This window comes from Citrus sinensis, chromosome 8, assembly GCF_022201045.2.
Source record: "Citrus sinensis cultivar Valencia sweet orange chromosome 8, DVS_A1.0, whole genome shotgun sequence".
Classification (NCBI taxonomy): Eukaryota; Viridiplantae; Streptophyta; class Magnoliopsida; order Sapindales; family Rutaceae; genus Citrus; species Citrus sinensis.
Window position 1 is genome coordinate 14044442 of NC_068563.1, and position 11966 is coordinate 14056407.

Genomic DNA, 11966 nt, shown 5'->3' on the forward strand with positions numbered 1-11966 from the left:
AATAAAGAAGAGTGAGAAATTACGATACTAACCTTATTGCGCTATTACAACCTTTCTATAAAAATACACAAAAATAAATACGTGAAATAAATTAACTAAAAATTAAATTAATAAAATAAACAAAAAAAATTACAAAGAAAAATAAATTGAAAATTAAATTACAGAATTTTAAAGAAGAGAAAAAGGAAAGAAATACTAACCTTTAAATGTAGATTCACTTTTTTTTTCTTTTTTTTTAATTAAAAAAAATTACAAGAAAATAATTAAAAGAAATTATTCACAAAAATTAATTCTATGAATTAAAATTACTTACCTCCCCGGCAACGGCGCCAAAAACTTGTTGTGCAAATTTTAATGTACTCGCAAGCGCACGAATCTATTGTAGTATAGATTTATGGTGACGAGTGTCGATCCCACGAGGAGGTGGATTTTAATTGTGTAGAATTAATTTTGTAAATGGGTGATTGGATTTATGGTGGAAATGATTTGGAATATGCTAAAACTTAAATTAAAATGGCGAGAATAAATTCTAAAATTGGTATTGAAATGGCGAGAATAAATTGACGAGAATTATATTGAAATGACGTACTTGGGTATCTGGATCCGTATCAACATGCATCATGGGCTAAATAATCCGTATTAATGCCAATTAAATCATGAGGGGGGAATCCACACCTCATGAACCACGCTCTAATCAATATGGTGCTAAGGGCTTATCGTGCCAAATAATAATAACCTTATACTAGAGAGCCGGTGTAACCAAGGCGGTATCTAGACAAGACTATTATTATTTGTCGACGAGAAGTCAAAACATCCACAAAAATTAGAGGGGAAGAGAAAATAAATTTACCAAATTAAGCCCATGACACATGTTGAGACTTCACCTTCAACCCAAGCTTGAAAGAAAATTAGCCACTCATAGTTGAACTAGGGGCAAAATGGGAATTTATTAAAATACGAAGAAAATACAAGATGGAGAGGGAATTACAGAAAATGGATCCCAAAAATGGATTCAGAGATATCAAATTAGGGGGGAGAGGCCCTCTTTTTATAGATACATGGAGTAAATCATGGCCATCGGATTAAAAACAGTTTGGACGCTCATGATTGCACCACGTCATCAGTCAACAGTCCACGGTTTGACCACGCGGATAAACAGTAACACGGTTTGACCCGACTTTGAACAGTAACGCGGTTTGACCCGGATGAACAGTAACGCGGTTTGGTTGAAAATAATCCTGTGTGATGCATGCACCGTACGCGAGATTTTTCGTCCATTGATATGCTGCCACGTCACCATCAACAGTACATAAGAATTTTAGTCCAACAGGATCGTGACACCTCATCAGTCAATGCCACATCATCATCCGTCTATGTGAACAGTGTTGTGAACAGTAACGTATACAGTACCGTACACGTGAATAGTACCGTACATGTGAATAGTGTCATTTTTCCTTTTATGCTCCTCCTAAGGTTTTCTACCGTCCTGAGTTCAAAAGTGATGTCCGTTTTGTCGTCTGATCTCTCCTTTATTGTGAAATGACTATAATGCCCCCTAAAATACATAAATTACTTAATTAAAATAAAACACACGTAATTAAATCACAAGAATGTTAAATACATAAAAGTAAGGGTTGTTAGTAAAACTTGAAATGTAAAATGACAGTTTTCTCCTTTATAAATATGCATTTTCTAACACTCAACACACCCCCCAACCAACTTATTGCTAGTCCCTAGCAAATAAAGCGAAAACAAAATTCAAATTCAAAATGATTTTTTTTTTTTTTAGAAACCCTCGTGTTTATTCAATCAGATTAATGACAGCAATCAAATAAAAGTATAAGCATTATCTCCAGTCTAAAGCAACATCACACCCACATCAACCATCCACATGAATTAGCCCAGTAGACTTTGTTATAGCTACTTTCAAGAATGACATGTCAAACCCCAAAATCTCACTGGAAGTAGTGACACTCTCACAAATAAATTAAACCCAATAAAAATAGTCACTCCAATGAATGGTAATTGAGAGAGAAAATAATAAAGAAGTGATATCACATGCTCTCACCAAGATGAAATAAATATGCCCTCAGCTTAGAAATAATACGATCTCAAGTCAAATAAAATGTAAGTCAACCCACTTTATTTATCTTTTTTTTTTTTAATTATGCATCACTACATCTTTTTAGCCCATATAACTAGCTTCTACTTCAAACTATAGTTCCCTAAAATCAAGAAGGACTTTTATTAGGACGTAACATAGGCTAGGGACATGGCTAACAAAGAAGGGAAATAAGGAAAACAAAGTGTATGTTTGAGAAAAATGCAGAAATTTTTTATTTTTTATTTTTTGGAAGTTGCAAGGTGGATTTCACCTATTATTTTTATTTTTATTCTTTTGAAACAACAACTTTTGTTTTGTTGTTTTTTTTTTTTTTTGCTATAACTTCACTGAACAACATAATTATTTACATTTTCTCAAACATAAATAAGTGATGGAACTTATAAGATATCGGGTAATACTCCAAATCGGAGTGGGTCAAGATGATAAGTTGACAAAGAAAATATTTTTTTTTTAAAGGCTCAAAAGGGTTAACTATGGATATTTAATAAAAGGGATGGCTAGAAAGGCTCAAACGGATCAAAGATGGTCTTTCCATCGTCTTTTAGGGCTCTAAATAACCTTCCATATCTACTAGTTAGATGGGCCTCCAAATGTAGCAACACACTATTTTTTTTTCTTCTTTTTTTTTTTAATTTTTATTAAGGGTTAACTCAAAAGAAATCTAGAGATCGTGTATACAATAATAAACTGTTAAGCTGTATAAAGAATGGGCAAAAGGGTTACTCTCCAAGGAAAATGATAGGCTCAAAAACTCACTTGGTACTTATTATGACATGTTGATTCCTTCAAGCAACTCATATTTGTCTCCGACATCAACATGTAGAGTAGCAAACATAATGTAACATCACTTAAGACCAAAGATAATACAAATACTAAAATTTGAAATTAATCATGTCATCCAATGTTAAAACAAATCACACAAATTTTTTTTTTTAAACAACATTCTACCCCCCAACCTATTCTAAACATGAAAGGAAAATATGCATGCATAAATGTGAAAATGATGCATAAAAACTAATTAGAAAAGTTACACGTAAAATGATAGAAATATGGGTGGTAACAGAAATGAAAATGTTTTTTTTTTTAAAGAAGATGCGTTTCTAGAGGAACTACACTCCATATTCAACCATTTTCGACCACAAGTTGGAAAATGTATATTTATAGAGGAGAAATTAAAAAGAAGAAAAATAAAAATAAAAACATAATAAAGAAAAAGAAAATGTCTGAATTTTTTTTTTAATTTTTTAATAATAATTTTTTTTTTACGATGAAGATGCGTTTCTAGAGTCACTACACTCCATATTCAGCCATCTTCGACACAAAAAGTTAGCAATAGTTAGTTTCTACAACAAAAATTAGTAAAAACTTAACCAAAATTCCACAATTGTCGACTATTCCCTCCCCCCAACCAGAACGAAACATTGTCCTCAATGTTTGAAAGGAAAGAAGTAGAGTTTAGAAGACATCACCTGGGTGGTGCAACACAGAAAACAATATTTACAAGCGGAGAGTTAAATCTAATTTGTACTTCTTACTGCGGCTACTGTTACCATCATTATTTGGGCGCTCCAACACAAAAGTCCAGGGGTCTGGCTCCGGTTTATAAGCTTGTAACATATCAAGTAGCTCATTAGCAGTGTGAGCACAAATAAAAAGTTTTTTCACATTAGAAGGAATGAAATAGTTTTTTATTGCATGGTTAAGAAATGCGATAAAGCCATCATAAAAATTATTGACATTTAACAAACCGATGGGTTTTTGGTGGATGTGCAGATGGGCCCAAGATGCTAGCGTGATAAGTGCCTCTAGTGTTGCAAGATCTCCTGGAAGGAAAATAAAAGCATCAGCATGATTAAGCATTTCAGTTATTCTTTCTTGCATACCTGAGACGACTAACTCTTCTCCAGTTGATGAGTCAGATGAACTGCCCAATGGTTTTAAGACTCTTGGGATGATGCCTAACACTTGACTTCCTCTGATAAAAGCTGCTTCTGAGACCATTTTTGATAACCCTCGATTACCTCCTCCATACACCAAGTGTAATTTTCTCGCTGCTATGCTTCGACCAAGATCTATGGCTGCCTCAACGAACTCTTTATGTTTGTCATATGTAAATCCAGAAAGCACACAAATGTTCTTGAATTGTCTATTGGGAGTAGCTGACATTGTGATACTTCTCAAAAACAATTTGTGAGTGCTTGACAAAAAAGAAATTACATTTAAGAGTCTTGGTGATAGTGGGTCATGGTTGTGTATGAGGTAATATGTTAGTGTCAAATAACGCGTAAAGCACGTGGCTCGCAAGTCAAAAAGAAAACAGTAAAAAGGAAAAAGCAAACAGTAATAAAATTATTAAAGACAATAATGCAAACAATAAGACAATAGTGAAATAAAATAACAATAAAGTAAAAGGATATTTACAGGTAGTTGCGACTGTGGCTCACATCTTCCTCTGGTTTTACGTCCAGAAACGGCTTGAACGCCCTCTATAGGTCGAGGATAAGCTTCCTATCCAGTTTTCTTATAAACTGGCAAACAAGATCATTTATAGTCAGATTCCCGAGACTATATCGTGCATGCTCTTTCTGGAATAATGGCCATAACTGGAGAATCGCTCCTTGCACATATCCACTGGGATGCGTTTCAAGAGACAAAAGGATATCATCCAATGACTCCTTATTCAAGTCATCCCTAATGAATTGAATCTTATCTTCCCTGTTATCAGACACCATTCCTAAAGAACATGGGTTTTTATTGCAACTCATTCTGGCACACTTATGACAAGCAACAGAAATTCTTCGAGCTCGTCGTTTTCTTGCATAATTTCCTTTACCACAACCAAGCATGTATGCAATAAATTTTGGAGGTAACTCACCTGCCGATCGTACTTTAGCCTCAATTAACCAACGGATGTCAGCAGGTATGTTATTCCTCATGAGTAATCGCATGCGTTCGGACCGAGCTTTATAGATCGTAAGGAGGGCATTCTGAGGAAGTGAAGGGAATTGCTTGTGAAGCTTCGCTAGAATCTCGTTTCTGTCCATACCTTTGCCTCAGAATATCAGTTATTATGGGAAACTGAAGTAACCGACTTGATTGTCACGGAGTACCGTTATCCGCCACTTCACCGGGGTAACAAACTAAAGCACACAAACAGAAAAACAAATTAAAACACACAAAGAAAATTAAAATCGTCCTCTTATTGAATTTACCTCAAGCTCCAACTGGATGTCGTAAACACTTCTCTCAATATCTCTGAGTTGGCTTTCTAAACCCTCAACATAGGCTACTAACTCTGGTGGTTGTAGAGCCCAAATGCGATGTGTTTTACAAAATTGAATCTGTCTTTTGAGATGAGTTTTGACACGTTGAAGTGGTTTAAGAATGTTCAGGAGGAACGGTCTAAGTATGAGACTCATGATTAAAAATGATAAGAGAAAACTTAATGGTAAAATAAACACACTTATGCAAAAACAATTTCAATTAGCAAAAGAATAATAATAAAAAGAAAGAAAGAAAAATCAAATCAACGAAAAAAAAAAATCAATTCAAATTTGGTGGGTCACTCAAATTTATTTCGGTGTCTTCGTCATGTGGTTGGTACTCTAGATATGGCTTTAATCTTTGACCATTAACTTTAAACGTGACACCGTTCTTTAGGTCCTTAATTTCAATTGCCCCATGTGGAAAAACAGTATGAACAATAAAGGGACCAGACCAACGAGAGCGTAACTTACCTGGGAATAGGTGCAAGCGAGAATTGAATAAAAGCACTTTCTGACCTGGAGTGAACGATTTCCTCATAATTTGCTTATCATGGAAGACTTTCATTCGTTGCTTGTAAATCTTGGCATTTTCGTATGCATCATTGCGAATTTCTTCAAGTTCTGCCAGCTGTAATCTTCTTTCTGAGCTGGCTTGCTGCATGTCAAAATTGAATTTCTTGATGGCCCAATACGCACGATGCTCGAGTTCCACAGGTAGGTGGCAAGCTTTTCCATACACTAGCCTGTAGGGTGACATCCCAATCGGGGTCTTGAAAGCCGTTCTATATGCCCATAAGGCATCATCAAGTCGTAATGACCAATCTTTTCTGTCTGGCCTCACCGTCTTTTCTAATATGTGCTTTATTTCTCGATTGGAGATCTCAACTTGGCCACTGGTTTGCGGATGATACGGAGTCGCCACTTTGTGTGTGATTGAATACTTTGTCAAAAGAGCTTTGAATGCTTTGTTACAAAAGTGGGCACCACCATCACTGATTATTGCTCGAGGGAATCCAAAGCGTGAAACAATGTTGCTTTTCAAAAATGCTATCACCACCTTGTGATCATTGGTCCTACATGAAATTGCTTCTACCCATTTTGATACGTAGTCAACAGCAACCAATATGTATTGATGGCCAAAAGACGGGGGAAAGGGTCCCATGAAGTCGATACCCCATACGTCAAAAATCTCAACCACTAAAATTGGATTTAGTGGCATCATGTTCCTTCGTGTAATGCTCCCCATTCGTTGACACCTATCACATGAAGAACAGAAAGTGTAAGCATCTCGAAATATAGTTGGCCAATAGAAACCACATTGTAAAACTTTAGTCGCTGTTTTCTTAGCACTGAAATGGCCTCCACAAGCTTGTTCATGGCAGAATGAAAGAATATTCTGAATTTCATTTTCTGGGACACATCGTCTAACAATTTGATCAGCACAATACTTGAACAAATACGGGTCATCCCAAAAGAAATTCTTTATCTCTGCAAAGAATTTAGCCTTGTCTTGCTTGGTCCAATGCTCTGGAAGTTTACCTGTAACAAGATAATTAACTATATCAGCATACCAAGGTAATACTTCCACACTCATTAATTGTTCATCTGGAAATGACTCATTTAATGGTAATTGTTCTATAATTGTGTCAAAATGGAGACGAGAGAGATGGTCCGCCACAACATTTTCTGTCCCTTTTTTATCTTTGAATTCCAAGTCAAATTCCTGCAAAAGTAACACCCAACGAATTAGTCTAGCTTTTGCATCTTTCTTTGTGAGAAGATATTTAAGAGCAGCATGATCCGTGAATATAATTATTTTACAACCAATGAGATATGATCGAAATTTTTCCAATGCAAACACTACTGCTAGCATTTCTTTTTCAGTAGTTGAATAGTTCAACTGTGCATCATTTAATGTCATACTAGCATAGTAAATAACGTGGGGAATTCGATCAACTTTTTGTCCTAATACAGCTCCTACTGCATAATCAGATGCATCACACATGAGTTCAAATGGTAAGCTCCAGTTCGGGGCCTGAATGATGGGTGATGATGTCAACAACTGTTTTAATTTTTCAAACGCCACAAGACATGAATCATTAAAGACAAAAGGTGCATCCTTAGCAAGTAAATTGCATAAGGGTCTAGAAACTTTGCTAAAATCTTTAATGAAACGTCTATAGAAACCAGCATGCCCAAGGAAAGATCTTACTTCTCTGACTGTTTTGGGTGGAGGAAGATTAGAAATGAGATCCACCTTGGCTTTGTCAACCTCAATACCTTTGCTCGAAATGATGTGACCAAGAACAATACCTTGTTTTACCATAAAATGACACTTCTCCCAATTTAAGACCAAGTTCTTCTCGATACATCTCTGCAGAACTAGTGTTAGATAATGTAAACATTGATCAAACGAGTCACCAAAGACAGAAAAGTCATCCATAAAGACTTCAAGGAATCGTTCAACCATATCAGAAAAAATGCTCAACATGCATCGTTGAAATGTAGCAGGTGCATTACATAATCCAAATGGCATTCTCCTATATGCAAATGTGCCAAAAGGGCAAGTGAAAGTAGTTTTCTCTTGATCTTTTGGTGCTATGGGAATCTGATTATATCCTGAGTAGCCATCTAGAAAGCAATAAAATTCATGGCCTGCTAATCTATCAAGCATTTGATCAATAAATGGTAAAGGAAAATGGTCTTTACGTGTGACAGAATTCAACTTTCTATAATCAATGCATACACGCCATCCTGTAGTCACTCTAGTGGGTATCAATTCATTATCAGCATTCGTAACTACTGTGACTCCTGACTTTTTGGGGACAACTTGTACAGGACTGACCCATAAACTATCAGAAATTGGGTAAATGATACCTGCGTCTAATAGCTTAAGGACTTCTGTTCTAACAACTTCTTTCATATTAGGATTTAACCGACGTTGCATTTCCCTAGTAGATTTAGCATTTTCATCAAGGTGAATGTAATGCATGCAGTCTACTGGGTTTATACCTTTTATGTCCGCTATGGTCCATCCTAATGCCCCTTTGTGCTCTTTCAAAACATCTAACAACTTTCCTTTTTGTTCGTCATTGAGGGATGATGAGATGATTACCAACAGAGTACTTTCTTCCCCCAAAAATGCATATTCCAAAGTGTTGGGTAATGGTTTGAGCTCGAGTTTCGGTGGTGATTCTGATGATGGGATGAGTTTCTTCTCTGATGGTGCTAGTTGTTCAACTCTTGACTTCCATTCATTAGTGTCCATGGATGGTACTGAGTCAAGCAGGGCGTTGACCTCTTCGACCGATCTGTCAATATCAAAATCAAAACCAAAGTGAGTTAAGCATGTCTGTAAAGTATCATCACTAAGGTTTGAAACAAGAGTGTCATCAACTAATGCTTCTATTAAATCCACATCAACAATTCCATCATCTGCATTGTGAGGTTGTTTGGCAATGTTGAAAATATTTAGCTCCATAGTCATATTGCCGAAAGACAACTGCATATTTTCAGTCCTGCATTGAATGTGAGCATCCGCAGTTGCCAAGAAAGGTCGGCCTAGAATAATGGGGATGTGCTTCCTTGAATCCTGTATTTGTTGAGTGTCAATTACAATGAAATCAACAGGAAAATAAAACTTGTCTACCTGGATAAGCACGTCCTCCACAATACCACGAGGTATTTTCGTGGACCGATCTGCAAGCTGTAACACCACTGGAGTTGGGTGTAATTCTCCAAGTCCAAGTTTCAAAAACACTGAATAAGGTAACAGATTTACATTAGCTCCTAAATCCAACAAAGCATTCTCAATTGTGTGGTTCCCTATGCTACATGAGATAGTGGGGGAGCCTGGGTCTTTGCATTTTAGAGGAATTTTATGTTGGAGGATAGAACTAACGTTTTCTGTTAAAAATGCCTTCTTTTGAACATGCATGTTTCTCTTTTTAGTACAAAGGTCTTTAAGAAACTTGGCATAAGATGGAACTTGCTTAATAGCATCAAGTAAAGGGATGTTAACACTTACCTGTTTGAAGATTTCAAGAATCTCACCTGTGGATTTTCCCTTTTTTCCTTTAGCTAACCTCTGAGGAAATGGAGCTTTGGGAACATATTCCCGTGTGTTGGTTTCTTCTTTCTCCTCCGGTGATGATTCCTCAACATTCACAGGTACAATTTGATTTTCTTTTGTCACCGGCATCTCCACTTTGTTGTCGACTTCTTTTCCTTTTCTCAAGGTCATGATTGCTTTGACCTCTCCATGCTGCTGTGGTGAACTGGTACTTGCTTCATATACTCCTTTAGGATTAGGCACTGGTTGACTTGGAAATTTGCCTTTCTCAACAGTCATTGCCAATGTCTGAACTGAAGAAGCAAGTTGTCCCACCATCTTTTCGAGGCTTGAAACAGATTGAGCTTGTGAGTTGAAGCCTGCTCTCAACTCATTTCGTAGTCCATCAATGGTGCGGTTCTGTTGCTCAATCGTGGAGTGAGTAACATTCCTGAAGTTCTGGAATGCATCCTCCCATGGTCTAGGTTGAGAGTGGTTCTGGTTCTGATTGTATGGTCTAAATGGTGGCTGAGAGGCTTGAGGAACTTAAGGAATTTGTTGCATTGGTGGAGCTAGAGCTGCTGGTCCATTCTGTTGGAATCCTTGAGACCATGAAAAATTGGGGTGGTCTCTCCATCCAGGGTTATATGTGTTGGAGTATGGGTTGTAATTCGATGGTTTTCTCATTACACCTATGGCATTGACTTGATATGAGTATGAGTCATGGTCATGGTCATGTGGCTCTGTTGATTTAGCAGTCGATAATGATGCTATTTGTTGAGAGAGACCTTCAATTATCGCTTTGACTTCTTTAATTTCTGAACTTGATTCGCCAATGTGAACCTCATTTACTCCCTTAATTCTTCTAGTATTCTTGAGTGATCGACTCCGTTGTTGGGAATTATCTGCTTGTCGCTGGAAGAATTCCCAAATCTCTGATGCACTTTTTGACATTAGCTCTCCTCCACTCGTTGCCATTAGCCATTCTTGCACATTTGGTAATAATCCCTCCAAAAAGTATTGGCATTGGTGCCATTTCTCGTACCCATGATGTGGACACTTCAAGAGTAGCCCATTAAATCGCTCCCATGTTTCGAAAAATTGCTCGTCCTCTCTCTGGGTAAACTCTGAGATTTCCCTGCGAATAGCATTGGTTTTATGCACTGGGAAATATTTATTTAAAAATTTAGTTACCATTTGTTCCCATGATGAAATGCTATTAGCAGGCAATGTATTAAGCCATGAACGAGCTCTATCCTTTAAAGAAAATGGGAATAATCTGAGTTTAACATCATCGTCTGAAAAATTTTCATATTTAAAAGTTTGACAAATGGCATGAAAATCATTCAGATGATTATATGGATCCTCATTTTCTAGGCCATAAAATGTGGGGAGACAATTTAGCACACTAGGTTTTAGTTCAAAGCTCCTAGCAGCTACATTAGGGTATCTTATGCATGATGTGCTCAAATTAGCTAAAAGACTGAAGTAGTCCTTAAATGGCCTCTCCTGTGGTTGCAAATCCATTTTATTTTTAATTTGTTTGTGTGTGCGAAGTGTTTTCTCAAGTTCAAGGTCTATAGGTTCAAGATTGGGTAATAATGACCTTCGACCATGCATGCAAAACAAATAAAATAAAAAAATAAAGATGGGAACAAAATAAATAAAAATAAAGAAGAGTGAGAAATTACGATACTAACCTTATTGCGCTATTACAACCTTTCTATAAAAATACACAAAAATAAATACGTGAAATAAATTAACTAAAAATTAAATTAATAAAATAAACAAAAAAAATTACAAAGAAAAATAAATTGAAAATTAAATTACAGAATTTTAAAGAAGAGAAAAAGGAAAGAAATACTAACCTTTAAATGTAGATTCACTTTTTTTTTTCTTTTTTTTTTAATTAAAAAAAATTACAAGAAAATAATTAAAAGAAATTATTCACAAAAATTAATTCTATGAATTAAAATTACTTACCTCCCCGGCAACGGCGCCAAAAACTTGTTGTGCAAATTTTAATGTACTCGCAAGCGCACGAATCTATTGTAGTATAGATTTATGGTGACGAGTGTCGATCCCACGAGGAGGTGGATTTTAATTGTGTAGAATTAATTTATTAAATGGGTGATTGGATTTATGGTGGAAATGATTTGGAATATGCTAAAACTTAAATTAAAATGGCGAGAATAAATTGACGAGAATTATATTGAAATGACGTACTTGGGTATCTGGATCCGTATCAACATGCATCATGGGCTAAATAATCCGTATTAATGCCAATTAAATCATGAGGGGGGAATCCACACCTCATGAACCACGCTCTAATCAATATGGTGCTAAGGGCTTATCGTGCCAAATAATAATAACCTTATACTAGAGAGCCGGTGTAACCAAGGCGGTATCTAGACAAGACTATTATTATTTGTCGACGAGAAGTCAAAACATCCACAAAAATTAGAGGGGAAGAGAAAATAAATTTACCAAATTAAGCCCATGACACATGTTGAGACTTCACTTT

The 11966-nt window shown here is 36.1% G+C and overlaps 1 non-coding gene across 1 annotated transcript; it reads left to right on the plus strand.

The window, feature by feature from the left end:
• Positions 1-10484: 10484 nt before the first annotated feature.
• Positions 10485-10588, plus strand: LOC127899568 (small nucleolar RNA R71). The gene has a single exon (XR_008051446.1). It is a non-coding gene; the product is annotated as a small nucleolar RNA R71 (small nucleolar RNA).
• Positions 10589-11966: the final 1378 nt, after the last annotated feature.